The sequence below is a fragment of the Notolabrus celidotus genome, chromosome 21 (assembly GCF_009762535.1).
Source record: "Notolabrus celidotus isolate fNotCel1 chromosome 21, fNotCel1.pri, whole genome shotgun sequence".
In the NCBI taxonomy this organism is placed as follows: domain Eukaryota; kingdom Metazoa; phylum Chordata; class Actinopteri; order Labriformes; family Labridae; genus Notolabrus; species Notolabrus celidotus.
In genome coordinates this window covers 21,329,249-21,347,570 of record NC_048292.1, presented here as the reverse complement: position 1 = coordinate 21,347,570, position 18,322 = coordinate 21,329,249, and the positions used below count along the sequence as shown (strand labels likewise).

The following is an 18,322-nucleotide window of genomic DNA, read 5'->3' as shown; positions in this document are numbered from 1 at the left end:
AGTCGTAATGGATCGTGTTGGTGGTAAATAACATCATTTTGAAAAAAGGAAGACTTGAAACTTGAGATCGAGATGATAAGTTCATCTGGAAAATGTTTACTGAGGAAATAAATCAACTTAGAAGTTGCACGTCTGTGCATTAGTGAAATAAATCAACTTAGAAGTTGCATGTCTGTGCATTAGTGAAATAAATCAACTTAGAAGTTTTGTGCAATCAGCAGAGTCTCCCCCTGGTGGCTGTTAGGAAGACTGCAGGTTTTAGACACATCCAAATTCACTTTTTTTTAATCCGGAGGTAATGTCGTATTCTTACGTCCTGATACTTCCATACAGTGTTTTAAAAATAATAATTTTGGAAGGCTACAAAGTCTGACTTTTGCTTTCTCTGGACAGAAGTGGGGAATAATCACAGGATTTTGTAAAAAGGGAAGTTTTTATCAAAAATCAGGATCAAAACTGTTTAGCAGACTTCTTGAAACCCTGATCTTGAATTCAGTCACTGATCCGGCGTGCTTCTTTAATGTTTGTCATTTCCGGAGTTTCTCAGCGCTAATAGAAATCTTGAATGGAGGGGCCTTTGTTTGTGTTTCGCATTAACTCCCCCCTCTCCCCTCCAAAGGTCCTGGTGTGTGGAGGTAACATCCTGGTGTGTTTAGGTGTGTGTGTGGATGCGCAGAAGTCTTTGCTCACTGCTGCTTAAAGAGCGTTTTGTGATTTACTGTTGCTTGTGTTTAAGTGGGAGTGTTCCCTTCTCTGTGAACTTTAAAGCAACAACTGTCTGTTATAGGCTTATCACACACACTTACACACACAAACACACAAGGTCAGGCTAAAGTGAAGGCTAATTTTTTCCTTCCTTCATTTTATAAATACTTTGTTTAAATATTATTCCTGCGTGTGATTTTCAGTCTGAAAACAAGCTCCGATAACTCCCCTCTCTGCTCTCTCTTTGAGGTAAATCAGGTCTGGCCTGACCTGTCAGCGGAAGGTGGAATCCATGTTTCTCTTTGGGCCCTGCTCTATTTTCCCCATAAAAGCTACATCTGCTGTATTTTTAGTCCACAGTTTGTCTTTGGTCGGAGGAAATGTTTCATACGAGGGCGTGGAGCTGACCCGGTGTGGAGCTGCTCGGTAGCAAACACAGGAAACACGGGGAGGGGACTCAAATAACACACACGTTTACACACATTCACCCTCATGGCTCATCATTTCACAGACTTTTACAGGAAACGTGGAAGTCTGACACACACACACTTAGTAGTCATAATGTTCCAGTTAACAGACACTTTGTGAATCAAACTGTTTGTCCTCTTTTTAATGTTAGCAGCTGGATTCTGTGTACGAGGCTGTCATAAGAACATGAGTAACCTCTGTTGGTGTATTTAAAGAAACATACCTGGGTTGGAGTTCTTCGGCTCACTGACTTTCAATCAACTTATTATTTTAGAACATGGTTACATGGACCGTTATTTTCCAAGTGATTGTTTTGATAGCTAAGACCGATTTCAAAGTGGTAGTGTCTGCAAGAAAAACAGTGTATGGAGAGCAAAAGCAGGAGGAACACAATCCCGGCTCCCACGGTTGTTAATCTTTCTCTCAAAAACAGATATCTGCATGAAGAGCAGCTAACAATCTGTTCTAGATCAAACATTTACACTGAGACACAAATCTGCTTGATGCTGTGTCACCAAAGACAATCAGCGTTTAGATTTCCTGACTTTCTGAAACGCAGCATCAGAAATGATGGATCCCACCTCCATTCAACAAGCAAACATTGTAAAAGTAGTTTTCTTCTCCTCTTGAGGACAGACCTGACAAAGCTTTTTACTTTCAGCTACAACTAACCTGTAATTACAGACTCTGATTCAGAAACATGTTGAATATGGATCTCAGGGTCTGGATTTAGTCTGAAAGGGTTCTGGCCTCTGTCTTTAGTCTGAATAGTATCCACCAATCAGGTGTCAGCAGGAAAAACAGTCTGTATGGAGAGCAACAGCAGGTGTTCTAGAATTCTGAGATCAAAGACAGAATTCCAGAATTCTGTCTTTGATGTCAGATTTTTGAGAACAAATGGAACATTCTGTGAAGAAGGTCAGAGCTAAAAAAAAACATCAGTGTCTCTAATCCTCTTTCATAGACCTCCATTCAACAAACAAACATTGTAAAAGTAGTTTTCTTCTTCTCTTGAGGACAGACCTGACAAAGCTTGACTTTTGACTTTTGACTAATCTGCATCATGATGTTGTTATTTCAGCAAACTTAAGACCCGTTAATTACAAGAACATCACAAGAACATCAGTTTCTGTTTCAGGTTCATACCACTGAAGGAAGCCAGAGTGAAGCATCTGTTGCCTCTTTTTGACCAAGGCAGTTTCAGGGCCGGTTCCCACGCGCTCAATTGAGAACTGTTTTTTTCGTGTTTCAACTGCTTCCAACCACTTACGTCAGGCTAAGAGCAGGGGGCGGGGTTGCCGCAATCAAAAACACAAACCCAATGTGTTTCCGCCATTGTCCTGCAGCGAAAAAATAAAAAAGACTAATGGATTCCAAGGCAAAGCAGTGGTCGGCCGAGGAGACAAGCTGCCGTTGTCCGCCATCGTTGTTGGTGTGATGGAAAGTTCGCTCTAGCGGGAAAAGCGGCGAAAAACAAACGGCTGGTTTCGCGAGTTCAACCAGTTCCGAATCAGCGCAAGCACCAGCCTAGCGATACAACCCTGTTTGTGTTGGTCGAAAAGAGGGATGTGGGACTTACTGTTTACAGTGAAACTGAGATCTGGAGAGGAGAGTTTTTGTAATTGTCCTCATCTTTCTGAGTTCTACTTCATTAAAACACGAGACAGTCCTTCCACTTTTACCTCTACTAGAATGAAACAAAGTAAACTATTCCCAGAAAGATTAGTTTTAATTCCTGGAAACAAACTGGACCCTGTGTCGTCCGCTGCTTCCTCTGATCTTTAACATTTCTGTAAATAGAGCTCAGACCTGTCAGGACTGTCTGTCAGCATGGAGCGGTTGTTAGTGTTCCTCTAAATGAAGACCACATTTCCCATACACCCTGTTGCTTCCCAGTCACATAGAGGATTTCGCTTCTTGTCTGCTCACTCTGGGTTTGTTCATTTTCTTTTGGAGTTCACTGAAGCGGAGGATAAACAAAGTATTTTTGTTCCAGGTTTCACAACCGGTCACTACACAGGCTCTGGTTGTGTTTGCTCTGGGCCTGCTTCCTGTTTGGTGTTTGAACCCAACTGGTTCCCCTCCAAATTTCACCTGATGAAACGTGATATACAAGCCGACATAAACACTCACAGTATCCGCGGTTTCTGTAATTATGACTCACAGTGACAGGTGTACCATCGCGCTGAGTCCTCGCTTTGTGCTCTGTTTAAAGTTTGATGCAGAAAGAGAAAGCAGAGGAATGAGTGTGAGGGGTGTGTGCGTGTGTGTGTGTGCGTGTTTGTGTGTGTGTGCGTGTGTGTGTGTGTGCGTGTGCATGTGTGTGTGTCGGTGTGTGTCTGTGTGTCGGTGTGTGCGACTTGTTTCCTCCAGTGTTTGAAGAAAGGATTGTGCAGGGTTATTAGAAAGGCACAGTCCTTATTTAAAGGAGTTCAATGCAGCCAGTTGAAGAAAAGCTCTCATTGAAATTCATGGCTTAGCACCTATAGCAGTGCGGTTTGAGAGAGACACAGCCAGCGTCTGACAGATTTCAATTAAAGCAGCATTTACAAGAGTAAGATAGAAGAGTGGATGGAGAGGAGGAGCAAGATTAGGGAGAGGAGCTTTTTACTCCTGTACTTTTTAAGAATCTGTTTCCCACTTTTCTTTTTAAATCATTTTAAAGGGGGACTCACATTTTAGGGAGGAAGGGAGGAAAGGAGGAAACAACTCACTTCTTTTCAACTGCCTCAATCTTTGCTTCATTGAGTTCAGGCGGAGAAAAACTGACTCAGTTTTCATGGAAGTAAACAGAGTGACAACAAACATCCAAAATCTATAACTTAAAAAGTTACCTTTCCAACAAAACTTTTTGCTCTTTGTGCCTGATTTCTTTGTAGTTATTTAAGCTCATTGGTACAGACATTTTGGAATTAAGAAAGGGGCTGTGATAGCTTAAAGGCCCTGGGAACCCAAATCAACAAAAACGTTCTGCCTATGATATTTCAGACCGTATGTAAATACTAAAAACTATGTGTAAATATTAGAACTCAACTTCGATAAATTTTTTAAAATATGTTCAATTACGTTTTTTAACACATTTTCAAATTGGGTTTTAAGGGGGCGGGTTTAACCTGATATTTATTATGTAATAAATATCCAACCAATCATAAATGAAACACTGAGTCACGTGCACACATGTTCAACAAAACTACTCAGCTCCTGCTCAGACTGTCTCCTGTCGTCTCAGCCAGCTCCCCTCAGTGGTGCCTTAGCAGTTAGCTTGTTTGCTAATCACGTACTGCCTGTAATCTGTCTGTATAGCTGTCTCTCTGCTCTTTGCACTGCTGTGCTCGTGTGTCCCTGTCTGCAAATCCACCGCTGAAGATGACAGCTGGTTGTCATTCTTCTATTTTCCTAACTGCGGTGGATTTGGGGAAACTTTGGGACTCGGTTGAGTTGAGCCGTGGCCGAGTGCCTAAAGCAGTCCTACATATGTTTAGTTCATTTCCCCAGGACCTGTTCACTAACTTATCCCAGGACCGCTTCACTAACCAGGGTTCCCACACGTCCTGGAAAACCTGGAAAACCTGGAAAACATTTGACCAGTTTTCCAGTACTGGAAAACACCTGGAAAATGGGAGAAAAAGTCAAATGTCCTGGAAAATCACATATAGTCCTGGAAAATTATTCCAACATGGCTGCGTGCGACCTGACCCTATTAACAAAACACATCCCCATTCATTGAAAGTTGAGTGTACGCTGTGCTGGAAAAGACAGCGACACTGCACAACTTTTTTCACATCTTTTCTCCTTCACTTCATAATCATGCATTCACAGGAAACGGGGTATATTGTTTATGTTTTATGGTACATGAACCTTGTAGAGTGCTCTTTTGATTCAAAGAGTCTTATATTTAAGTTATAGTGTGACCAGTGGAGTCGTGCAGAGAGCTTGGGGGTCTGTGCCTCACAACTTTCTCTGCAGGCTGAGAGCTCAATTACTGTACTCTAGCTCAGTTGTTCTCAAAGTGGGGTCCTGGGACCCCTTGGGGTCCGCGAACCATAGCCTGGGGGGTCCGTGAAATAATTTGAATAAATTTATAATAAATTATAAAATTGTGCTGTGTCATTACAAAACAGCATATACACCATTGTTATGATACCATTTGGTGGCTCAAGGGATATGTGAGTCTTGTTACTGTTAATTGCTCTTTCGACTCCCGAACGGCTCTTAATTTAGGATCTTTTGTAGCCGTATATTTAACCTTAACTTTGAAAAAAATAATGGTTTGTGTTGAAAACCCTTTTACGTACAGTGTTTTTATGAGATGCCTTATAATTGTCCGATTTGGTGCATTTATTCTGTTACAAAACCATTCTTACCCTAACCCTAGGGTTAGCTTTAGGGTTAGGGTTAAGGTTATGGTTATGATTAGGGTTAGGGTTGTGATTAGGGTTAGGGTTAGGATTAGGGTTAGGGTTAGGGTTAGGGTTCGGATTAGGGTTGTTTATTACGGTTAGGGTTAAGATTAGGGTTAGGATTAGGGTTAGGGTTCGGATTAGGGTTAGGGTTAGGGTTACCTTACCAGAACCGAAGCAGAACCGTACCAGAACCGAACCAGAACAGAACCAGAACCGAACCAAAACCGAATCAGAACTGAACCGAACCAGAACCAAACTCAAGCAAACAGAACAAGAACCAGAACCAAACTCAAGCAAACAGAACCAGAACCAAACCCAAGCAAACCCAACCAGTATCGAACCAGAACCGAACCAGAACCGAACCAGAATCGAACCAGACCCGAACCAGTATCGAACCAGAACCGAACCAGAACCGAACCAGAACCATACCAGAACCGTACCAGAACCGAAGCAGAACCGTACCAGAACCGAAGCAGAACCGTACCAGAACCGAACCAGAACCGAACCGAACCAGAACCAAACTCAAGCAAACAGAACAAGAACCAAACAGAACCAGAACCAAACCCAAGCAAACAGAACCAGAACCAAACCAGAACCAAACCAGAACCAAACCAGAACCTATCCAGTACCGAACCAGTACCGAACCAGAACCGTACCAGAACCGAACCAGATGCGTGCCTGCTCTTCTGATTAACTATAAAGCATCGGCTCTCAGAGCCGCAGCTTTTGATCATGACACATCACTAATGTGCTTAATCTGTGTTACAATTATGAGGGGGCCATGGACAATTTTCTCGCCTGTAAGGGGTCCCTGGCTCCAAAAAGTTTGAGAACCCCTGCTCTAGCTATTAGGAGTCCAAATCCAGATAGTGAAAACAAACGGAACAAAAAGAGCGACACAGCTGCACAGAAACTCTACGTTGTAGACGTCGCTGATCATAATAGACATCCCCATGCAGGAAGACAGTTTACATTTTTTTAAATCTCTGAGAGATCTTCAAATACAGAGTGCGTCTCTACACCGGTGCGATTTTTTCAGAGTTTACGGTAACTCAAATAAAAAAATGTGACATTTGCTTTGTTTTATATCGACCACTTAGCAGGATGAATATCATGATTAAGCAGATATATTTTGAGTTTGAGTTGAGTTGAGAAACATTTTACATACATACATACAACATATTATTTAATTATTTCAGTAAGGCAGCTTCCTGATTACTCTGCAGGCTCTTTTGTTTTTTTTTCTTAGCTCATTTTATATTTTTTGAGAAAAGAGAAAGCTGAGATGTTGCCCATCATTGTTACTTGGTTGCACTAATAATGTGAAGTGCTGTTCATCTGTGGTTGCATTATTCTATTATCAATTTGCCATAATTTTTAAGTATGTAAGAGATGATTTCATTGATAGCCATAGACTACAAGTCTTTCAATGTAGACTTCCACTGAGAGGAACATATTAGACTATTTAGGAACTAAATTAGGAACTAAATTTAGACTGTCATACCAGCTTGATCATTAATGAAAATGTCCTGGAAATGTCCTGGAAAATGATCTCTGGAGAAGAGTGGGAACCCTGACTAACTTTCCCTCGGACCGGTTCACTAACTTTCCCCAAACAGCTCAGAGTTTAGACAAACAGCTCAGTCTGACACCCAGAGTCGAGCTCCTCTGCGTGCAAATACTACACTTCAGCCTCCGCTGCTCCGGGCGTCCCATGGTCCTAATGCCCCGGAGCAGCGGAGTGATAAAACCAATAAATGATAGAAGTCCTGATTCTGAAGTATTTTGTCACTCAGCACTCAGAGACCGTTTGAAATTAATAATTTTTAGATTCTGGAGTTTTTATGTCTTTAGATTCAGAGTCAGACGGCTCAAACATGCAGGCTGTGAACTCTCTCTTGACCTGTCAATCAAAGAGTTAGGCCACGCCCACACAGTCCTGAAAAATGCTCTGACCTGTAAAATAAGCTGTTTTTGAACAGTTTTTTTTAAAGTTATGGATGTTTATTTTCACTCAGATTTTTGTTGAAGCTTGATTACACATTTAGTTTTGATATTCTATATGAATTTTAAATATTCCATTTACATTTCCAGGGCCTTAGGGCCTGTGTCCATTCACCCCTTTTATGCACAGGCAGCACAGAGTTTCTACACAGATGCACTGAATTTCAAAGTTTTCAGTGCAAACCTGATCAGGCTTTTTTGTTCTAATTTACATTAAAGTGAACATTTTCTCCTCTTTGACGTTGACTCGTCTTTAAAACAGAAATGAGTCAAATGTCTCCTCTTTAAACATTGTGTCTGCTATCTCTCCCTCTTCTAGTTTCAGTGACTTTGTAGAGATAGGCAGCTTAGAGATGCTCTCTCCAGCTCTGGATTACAGGACAGGATGTTGCTCCACTTTTCCCTCTCAGAGATGGTTGGTGTCTAGTAGCTCCTCAGGCTGCTCTCACATCTGTGCCCACTAACTGTCATTATTTCCCCACTCTCAAGACCAGCCTGAGACCACACTAACATTTTTACCACAGTGTCAACAGGTAGAGGGGGAATGAGACGGACTACTTTCTGTGGAGTGATTTGATTTGAGTTCTGATCAGGTTGTCCCTGGTGTTACCTGTGCATTCTAGAATGAATAACAGCTGTTCTTTGGATTTGATAAGTTGGAACATTCTATTATATTGTGTTCCATTCCATTCTATCCCATTCTATTCTAATGTTTTTACCACAGTGTCAACAGGCAGAGGGGGACTGCCACAGACTGTGGGGATTGATTTGAGATGATTAATCTTAGGGATGTAAGGATATATTGCAAGACGGTAAAAAATCGATACAAATAAGGGTGGATTAAAATCGATTCAACAAAATTTGTATCTGGATATTATTTTCAAACAGTAGAAGGCGCTGTCTACATTATACTCCGCTTGTTCAACATCATTAAGCCTCTTGCACTGCTCTCTCGTCACTCGCTGAGTGGAGATGTTTTAAGTTTAAAGCATGTTTCAGAAGAATCAGCTGCACACAGCGGAGACGCTCATCTGGGGGCTGCAGCTGGGTGACAAGTCTCCACGAGCACTATTATTTTCCGCCGCCAGGCTGATTCTGACCCGGTTGCGCCCCTGGCTGACACCTGACCGAGATCCACATGTTGAAGTCTGAGTCTTCACTCTATGACCATGCGTCCACAGAGATTATTTATAAACCTGATCCTCACGCTGATATTCAATGTTACAATGTTACAATGTCATTTAGCAGACGCTTTTATCCAAAGCGACATACATACGAGAACAAGAACAACACAAGCAAAGATCTAGACAAGAGGAAACAAGATCAGTAAGAGTATCAAAGGGCTTCAAGTCAATTTGGGTGCAGGTACTGCCAAGCAGTGTAAAGGCAATGCACAAAAATAAGTAAGGAATTTTTTTTTTTTTTTCCCGAAATAAGGAACATCTACAATGAAGCAACCAACCAATATTCAGCGTGTTAACATTTTGAACACCTCAATATGATCCGTAGCTATTCAATACCGGCAGTTATATACACTGTGTCGTGAAGGAAAATTTAATTTAGGGGGAAAAAACGCATTTCGTATTATTTTTGACATGGAAAACGTTTACGTTATTTAATGTTTAAACGATAATTGATAGTTAACTTTTCCAAAGATCGATCATAGAAAATACTCGAAATTTACATCCCTAATTTAAAGAGATTTAACTTATTTGTTTTAATACTTAATACTTTCATTTGGGAAACATTCACTTTCCATTTCTCTATAATTGTTCTGAATTTTTCAACAAGGTATTTTTGTACGGTGATTTTAGTTTTTTTGCAAGGTGCTGAAAAAAAGTGTGGAGTGGTTTTATTTGAGTTACAAAACACCTTAAAAAATGAGAAAGGATTACTTTGTTTACAAAGAAATATAAGAGAAGAAATATATATTGCGACTGTCCATGTCTGAGAATTGAAATAAAAAAATAGTTGTTTAAATTTTGAGTTCAATCCAGTTTTCTTGAAAATCAATAGAGAATCGTGAGTGAATGGTACCTTGAACCATAAATCGGGATCGAAACGAATCATAGGTTGAGTGTATCCTTACATCCCTAATCAATCTCCATTGTTATCGGGTTTTGACCAATCAGAAGCATTCTTTTCTATTGTGTTCCATTCTGCTTTGATGTGTTCCATTACGCTTTGATGTTTTCCGTTCTGTTCTGTTCCATTCTTTCACCACAGTGTCAATAGGCAGATAAATATTTGACAGACTCCTTCCTGTGACTGATTTGATATGATGTGCGTGATCAGGTTGTCTCTCATACTGCTTTTGTTATTGAGAATGAATCCCCGTTGTTATGAGGTTTTTAACACAGCCTGGTAAAGAGTGAGAAAGGTCACCTTGCAGCTTGTCGAAATGGTAGCTTTATCAGAGGCCCTGCTGTTAGCATAATGATCCTTGTATGGCATTATGTACTTGTTTTTGCCTGCCTCGTGTCAGCCAACATACGAAACAGTATGTTTAGATAAACCCTCATTCATGGTTCTTGTGGGTTTTTGTAACTTTTAAATGTTGCGACACCTTCAGAAGTGAACTTCATAATTTGTTCTCAGTTGAGTGAAACTGTGAAATGTGTCCCTGGTGAGGAGATCAGGTTGTGAGACTGGCGTTCAGCATCACCTCATTCCTCATCTGCCTCAGAGGAAGCAGGGAGGAGAGCGAGTGTGAGCCTCTAAATTATTCCTCTGTCTTCATTACATTCCTGTCCTCTTTCTTCACTTTTTCTCTCTCCATCCGTCTCTGTCTCTCCCTTCATTCCTCCTTTTTTCTGCCTCCTATTATACTCTGCCAGCCAGACTTGGGGGCTTTGGGGTGTAACTCTGTGAGAGTCGGGTTGTAATAACACGGCTGTGATATGTTTGGACCTCATCTGGAGTCGGAGCTCCTGAGAGAGAGAGCGAGGGAGAGATGTGTGGAGATGTGGATGAAGAAAGTGAAAGAGAAAGACAGACAGAGGATAATAAAGAGACGGAGCACAGACTGTGTGCTGGGGCTCTTACTGGGCCATGAAGACGTGTCTCTGTGTTTTATCTGGACCTGCTGGGGCTCAGGGTGAGGAGCTTCAGTAGCTGTAAACCTGCTGACCTCCCCAATCTAAACAAAGATATTCTTTGAGCCACGAACACTCACTCTGGTTTTTTAATGTGAACTGAAGAACAGCAGGTAGAAGTGACTTAAAAAATACTTTATTATGATGTAAAGTACTTTACATTAGACAAAGTATTCAAACTAAACAGCATTTTCTGGAGTCATTTAATGCAGCCACTGCAGAAATTCAAACCTTAACGCGTGTATTTGTCTTATTTCAGGCCAAAATATCTCATTACGATCATTTTGAGCCACATTGTCTCAGCAAATCAAGATATTAAAAGCCAAAAACAAGGACTGAGACTTTTTTACTAATCACCCAGCTGTGTTAAATACTTGATTCTGATCGGTCAATACTCTGCAACAACAGAGACAAACATTTCACACAAGATATATCATATCACATATCTGTGATTCTGACATGCCAGAAATTCATCCGACCAGTCAAGAGCAGCTGTTCAGTTTGTGATTGGGTCTCGTACCCATCAAACATTATGAGATTGGGCTTAAATTTGTCCTGATTTCAAAATCATTGTGCAACTCAAAAGTAGGGATGAGTTGTGATTTAAGTATTGGGATAATCATTCAATAATTAAAAAACGTGTAGTTCACTTGACTACAAAAGCTACTCTGTTTTTCTGAATTAACGAGATAATCGGCACCTCAGTTGCACTGCCTGGGGATCCAGTATTTTCAGCTATTGTCTGATTCTCTTGAGTCATCAGGTTGCCAGCTTGAATGCATTTCAGATGCATCATTTTATATCCATGGAGCCATATCTGCTCAGCTGATCCTGGAGAAATGCTGCATCATCTAGCAGATCAGAACGGGCCTTACGTCTGAACACCTGCAAAGTCCTTAAGATGACAAACTAATAACAAAAGCATCTATGTTTCTTAAAGACATGACATCTCCCAATGTCTTACACCAAAAGTGAATACAACTAGATTAAACTTAACAACTGCCAGTTGCCGGTAACATGGGTGCAACTCTGTGAGATTCAGAACTAGAGACTTCTGCAGCGCCTGCATGTATATCATATCTAACCAGCTTAGGGATGGGCAATAATTCGATAATGATGATAATCAGGAAATACCTTTTCTCAATATAAATAAAACAAATGGTCGATAAAAACATGATATATTTAACCCTGTAATTACACCCCCCAACCACTGGAAATGTAGGGTTCGCTAATGTGCCTTAAATGCTAGTTGCCACCCAACATTCGATAGAAGAAGAAGAACAGGCAATCAAGTCGCAGGGTTGGAGATAGGCGGGCTTAAAGATGTTTGGACACTGAAGAAAACTCAAAACCTACCAGCTCAGGGCAGTCATTAGTCTGACATTGTGCTGACTCAGCGTTAACTGTTAACTTTATACACTTGATCAAATTTACTTTCAGGATGTGGGTAATAGATCAATCAATCAATCAGACTTTATTTATAAAGCGCTTGTCATACAATGACATTGTAACACAAAGTGCTGCACATTAAAAGATCATTTTACACATAAGACCTGCTTCCTGTTAGCACTGTCAAAAATGATGGATTCAAGAAAGATATCAGAGAACTAAATCCAGACACAAGATAACCACCTGTCTGGTTTCTTCAACTTCCACTTTGGATCAAAAATCTGCCTTTAAATTTAAATGAAATAATGATTTGATCTTTATCGTGATAATTATTGATATCCACTGATGTGAAAAATGTTATTGTGATTACATCTATTTCAATATCGCCCAGCTCTATATCCATATATCAATATCTATCCTGGGACTCTGTGGGATCATTCAGGTCTAACTTCTGAACACGTCAGCGGCGAGGAGCCTTCTCAATGTTGTATGGGTTGAGAGGCCTCAGTTTGCAACGGCCGCTCTGTTTGTTGTTCCAGGCTGGATTATGCAGTCCCCCCCCCACCCCACCCCCACCCCCTGCGTCCACCTTATCCCTCCGCCTGCGTTTATTTGACTTCTTCAGGTTGAAATTGATTGTAGATACTCAACTTTCTTATGAGTTTAGTTTTCAAACAGGGGCAATGTTTGCTCTGGAAACTGTTTTTATTTTACACCCTGTCTTCTTCGAGGTCTAAACCTGGATGCGGGTCATATGCATTGACAGAGACCTCTTGTAGTATGTCTTAACTTGTAAAGGGAAGAGTCTGAGGCAGGACTTTTACCAGTTCGATGAAAAGGACCAATTTATTAGAAACCCTGTCCTAATCCAGGATAGGAAACTGGTCCAAGGACTGGGCAAAAAGCTTTGTCGGCACATAAATCCAGGACTTATTTTTCCCCCTTTTTAGGGTTGCGAGTTTAATAATTTCAAAATAAAGACAGAGTAAGGTAAGATAGAAAACACAAACTTGAAATAGTTATTCTACCTGGAAAGAAAATAAAAGTCAGGACACTTCAGCAGTTTTCTAGAGTTTAGGAGAGTTTTTGTGTAGTTTTGATGTTTGTTTAGTACATCTCTTCCCTAAATAAGAATAGAAACATTCAGTAGCGACAGGATCTGCATGTTAGTAAGTTTCTGTCACACCGCCGGCGTACATCAGCGTCTGCGTGCCTTCGCTGTAAAGTGTTTGAAACAGAGGTGAGGACTGTGTTTGATCTTTTGTCCGCGGTGTAAATGAACAGTTTCCTTCGGCTCCTCTGGTTTTGGACTCGGATGAAACGCTCGGCCGTGTCTTTGTTACTCGCTGCTCGACTGGCAGAGTTAGAGAAAGGAGGTTTTGTTTGTGGAGGGGACTCTCTGGGGGGAATGGCACCTTAATGAGGTACTTGAAGTGCTCGTGGGCCCCATGAAGGGACATTACTTATGGGTGGGGGGACTTTGGGGAGGGGGGGGCAGTAGATGGAGTGAGTGCTTCCAGATGAAATGCAAGTACTGAGGACTAGATTACAAATAAATGACGATTAAGTTCAACATGTATCTGAGAGTGTCCGTTTAAAAGTGTTAAAACTTTTGAGATTCACTTTGTCTCATAAAAACTTCAAATTAGTTTTACTGAGTCAGATTGTTTGACTCAGCAGAAAGAGCTGCTTTTTTCAGCACCTAAATGTCTCTACATCCTGCTTTAAATCAATCAAATCAGCAGTTTCTTTGACATTTGAATGGTGTCTGTCGAGTTATTAGGCTTAAATATTTAATATTCTGATGTATGCCTTTATAATTTCTACATAATCATAAATGGAGCAATGTCTGCAAGCTAGATCGTGCTGGCAACTCGAGCTGCACTGATTTAACACATGAAAAACTTATCCTCCCAGTTCGTCCATCTTTAGCTGCAAGGTTTCAGCTCTTTGCTTCTGCTTTGCTATCAAACCGCAAAGTGCTGTGCTCCAATTTTCAGCCCCAGCTTCCACCTGCAGGCTCCAAACTAAAGGGGGTTAAATATATTGTCTCATCACTCCTCATTTTTGTCATGGTTGGGAGAAACTGAGGATGACCCATGTGCAGAAAAATAAAGATTTAGAAACACAAGAACAAAAGGCACAAACCAAACTTACTGAAAAGTCCAACAAACAAAATCTAAAATAAAACACTGGGAACACAAGGAAGAGGTACAATGATCAAACACAGGATAGGGGAAACAGATACTAAATACAGAGTCATTAAACCAGGTGTGACATAAAGAGGAGAGAAACACACAAGGACAGGAAGTAAAACTAAACTGGAAACACAGGGATGAAGAACTACAAAATAAAACAGGAAACACAAAAGACGAGACTAAGAAACACAAGAAAGTCTACAACACGAAACATGGATCACTAATAACAAGAGGAAGACAAAGGACAACTTACAGGGAAGGAGACAAGGCATGAAACACAAGGGAAAGTTACAAAATGAAACAGGAAACAAAGACAGATAAAACACAAGGAAGATTCAAAACCCAAACAAGATCAACTCATGATGATTTTCTGCATGTCAAAGTAGAAAAGTGCAAAGAGTGATAAGATCAGAGTGTGGACGCTAAATGCAAACTAAATGATCTGCTAAAAAGAGTACAAAGCGGGAAAAATGACTGATACGCTGCAAGAATCACACATGCAAGATTCTACATTTTTAATGCATCTTTAAAATCTGTTCACGTTGATGTTTGAACAGTGTGACATGTCAAGATTAGGTACTAGAAGCTGGTCTGCTAACAAAAATAGTATGTCACTAAATAAATGGTTGATAAATAATTGCACCATCATATGCAGCTACAAATATGTAGTGTAATTTGTAAAATATTGTTACAAGAGTTACATTTATTAATAATAATAATAATAATAATAATATTAACTTAATTTATATATCACCTTTTAAAACAAATGTTACAAAGTGCTTTCAGAAACAAAGCATGGTTCAAATAACAAAGTAAACTTTTTGACAGACAGGGAGGAGGAATTTTAACAAAACCGAATACACCTAAATTAAATGGAATGAATTGGTGTGACAATAGTCCAACAATCATTATTGAGAGGTTTATCAAGGATAAATAAACAAAACAGATACATAGAAATAGATAAATAGAATTGGATGAGTAAATAAAAGCATTAAAAGGACAATAAAAGAGCACTCTTAGAAATTCCCCTTGTTAAAAAAAAGTAAACAACTGGCAGTAGGGTTGCCAGGAAGTTACTGTAAAATTCACGGCATATTGCTGTTGCTGAAATTTACAGTTTGCTAATGTTTTTATAAATACTGCAAAAAGCTGTTATTTTAAACCTTAACAGGAAAATACTGTTGAAAAGTTTAGCAGCTTCTTAACGTATATTTACACTTTTTATATTATAGGTATATTTGCAGATTGTTACTGTTAATTGTAGCAAAATACTACACTTTGCTTTTAATCAATTTCCTTCTAACAAAATTGACAATATATTTATATTTCTAAACCTATTGATTTGATAAATCACCCCTTGCATGCCATGTTATAAACAACATGTTTTAATGTGATAAATAAACAGCCTTTGAAACTGCAACTTAAAATGTCAAGACAAATAATCAAACTTCAAAGTGTCTTTTCAAACCATGTCTGTCTTTATTGAAATTGAACATACATACAGCTATGCACTGTATTAGGTATCGCTGTGTGTGTCTGCATGTGTGTGTCTGGGAGTGTGTGTATGTGTGTGTATGTGTGTGTATGTCTGTGTCTGCGTGTGTGTATCACTGACTACATGAAGTCCCACTCGAAGTCCATTAGTCTTTTTAGGAGACTTGAGACCGGAGGTCTGCCAGAGCTCTTTTTGACCTTCCCTTTGCCCCGTACAGTCTTTGTGCCCCGCTCAGGGTTGATCCCTATGTCCCGCCTGAAAAACAAGAGTGCATGTTCAGAGTTGAGACTATTAGTTATTGAATTACAGGAAACACTTTGGTGGCTCATCTAAACATAAAAAGAATAAGAAAATGTCATACATACCATGGAGTATCAGCCGAGGAGTTGTGGGAAGTGGGAGGGTTCTCTCCATATCAGTTGCTGTGACGGATTCCTAGGACAGTTCAAATTGTAAATCATTTTATGATTGGTAGTTTGAAAAGAAGTATGACAAGGACAAAATAAAAGTAGCAAAAAAGCAAAAATAATTCTCTGTATTGTATTATTGATACTATTATCAGTGTCTCACTTTTTGATTAAAGAAAGAGGAGGCCTGTTCTGCTTGTCAGACCAATCTCTGACCAATTCGGTTTTATTTATGAGGCTGTGAACAACACGCACAATTTATACTGTAAAAACTGCCTTTTTGGAGTTTGCCACTTTTAATTTATATGTTTCAACGCATTGCAGACCCATATAACAACCCCTACCAACATTTAAGTTACAAGAAAATGCTTTGTGGAGATTTCCCATTCAGCAACTGTTAAGATCAAGCTAATTTTAGCTGGCAAAATTTACTCACTCTGTGTGACTGCTGTTTTTGTGTCATGTCAAACTCTAGCTAATGCTAATCTTACAAATGACTTCAAACTTAGTAAGTAATGGTTTTTGCCAATTCTAACAAGCAAAGCAGTAAGGCACTCACCTGTTTGTTGTTAGGATGGAGTTGGGTGGAAATGTGTCTTCTTACTCTGCTCTCCTTCCAAGCATGTGGTCTCACATTCTTTTTCCCAAAATGCAATGCAAAAATTACAAGAAATTGCTGTTTTCTTTCCTTGAAGCAATAATACAGTAAAATAATGTTATAAACCGTAATTATACAGGGTTGTCCTGTATTTAAACATAACAGGATCTTATTGTTGAAATTTCCTTGTAAATTTACAGCAATTCGTTAGAGTGAGGTTTTCAGAGTAAGAGGACGACATCACATCGGGAAAATTAGAAAAAGTGAAAAGGATAAATTAGGAACATTAAAACAATAAATGAAAAATTAATTAAAACAATAAATAATCAAATAAAATAATCAAATAAAATTGAAAAAAAAAAATAGTTGGATAAAAGCTAAAAAAAAAAATATTGAATTAAAAGTCACATAGAATTAAGTCTGTAAAAATGGGTTTTAAGAGGAGATTTAAAAGATGTCACTGACTCTGCAAGCCTTATTTCCTTGGGGAGGTTGCTCCAAAGTCGAGAGGCTCTAATGGAGAAAGCTCGATACCCTTTGTATTTGAGCCTCGGCTTTGGAACGACCAGAAATTCCCCACCTGAGGATCTAAGGCCGCTAGACGGCTCGTAATTTGTTAGCATTTCTGCGATGTAGTTTGGGGCGAGACCTAGGCAAGGAAGTCTCACATGCTTAAGTGTTACCATGCAAGCTTTACTTTGACGTCAGGAAGCCAGTTTGTTTTGCACTCTTCATGGATTCATCGCACACATGTTAAGCTGTTCTGGTCTGCAACCAGACTAAGAAAACAAGTGATTCTGACAGCGATGATAGCATGCCGTTTACTGAGGACACCCTTATGAACTTAATGAACTGAAGAGGAAGAAGGAGACTAATCAGAATTTAAGTATAAAAACAAGCAAACTCTCATTCGTGAAAATCAACGCTGTCAGAGAGCACAGATCTCCACCGAGGCAGTTTATGATGAAGGTTTCTTTAAAATAAAATGAGTGTGAGATGAACACAGTGCATCTTAACCTTTCATCAGTCTGGGCTCAAATATAGCTCAGCTGAAAGCACACAGAACAGACTCTGTTTTTATTGAGTGAGGACATCTGATTGTACCATGATGAGCAGACATCCACACACTCCCAAACTAACTTTTCCACTTCTTCCCAGAGCTCAGTGATATCTTTGGCTGGCGTCTCCCTCCCCACTCGCCTCTCTGGAGAGCACTGGCCCTCCGTCCTCCGCCTCCCTGCTTCCTCCCCCGGCTCCTCTTCCCGCTGATGAAGATTTAAACACTGGCCTATTTCAGATATTATTGCCTCAGTGTGCTCTGTAAATCATCAGGATAGGAGACCACATCAAACAGGCTGGGGAGGAGGGATGGAGGGATCAGGAGCAAGTAGTCGTATCAGGGCAGACAGGAAGAAGCCTGAGAATGAAGGTTTAACAGAGGCATGAGTGCTTCTGAATAAGAGGGGTTTGGATTCTGGTGCTTAATAGGCCGATGTCCTATCCCCTATGAGTGAAGACGTACATCTTGTAACATGTGTTTCCTTCTTCTCTCGCTAATCT

At 40.0% G+C, this 18,322-nt stretch overlaps 1 protein-coding gene and 1 long non-coding RNA gene across 4 annotated transcripts in view; one reads left to right on the top strand and one right to left on the bottom strand.

Moving 5' to 3' along the window:
* The window catches only part of scube1 (signal peptide, CUB domain, EGF-like 1), a 127,893-nt gene that overhangs the window by 52,039 nt on the left and 57,532 nt on the right, over positions 1–18,322 (top strand). The gene's annotated exons all lie outside the window — the stretch shown is intronic.
* Positions 15,718–16,192, bottom strand: LOC117804824. The gene is made up of 2 exons (XR_004629259.1): positions 16,123–16,192; positions 15,718–16,012 (listed from the first exon to the last, which is right to left on the bottom strand). It is a non-coding gene; the product is annotated as an uncharacterized LOC117804824 (long non-coding RNA).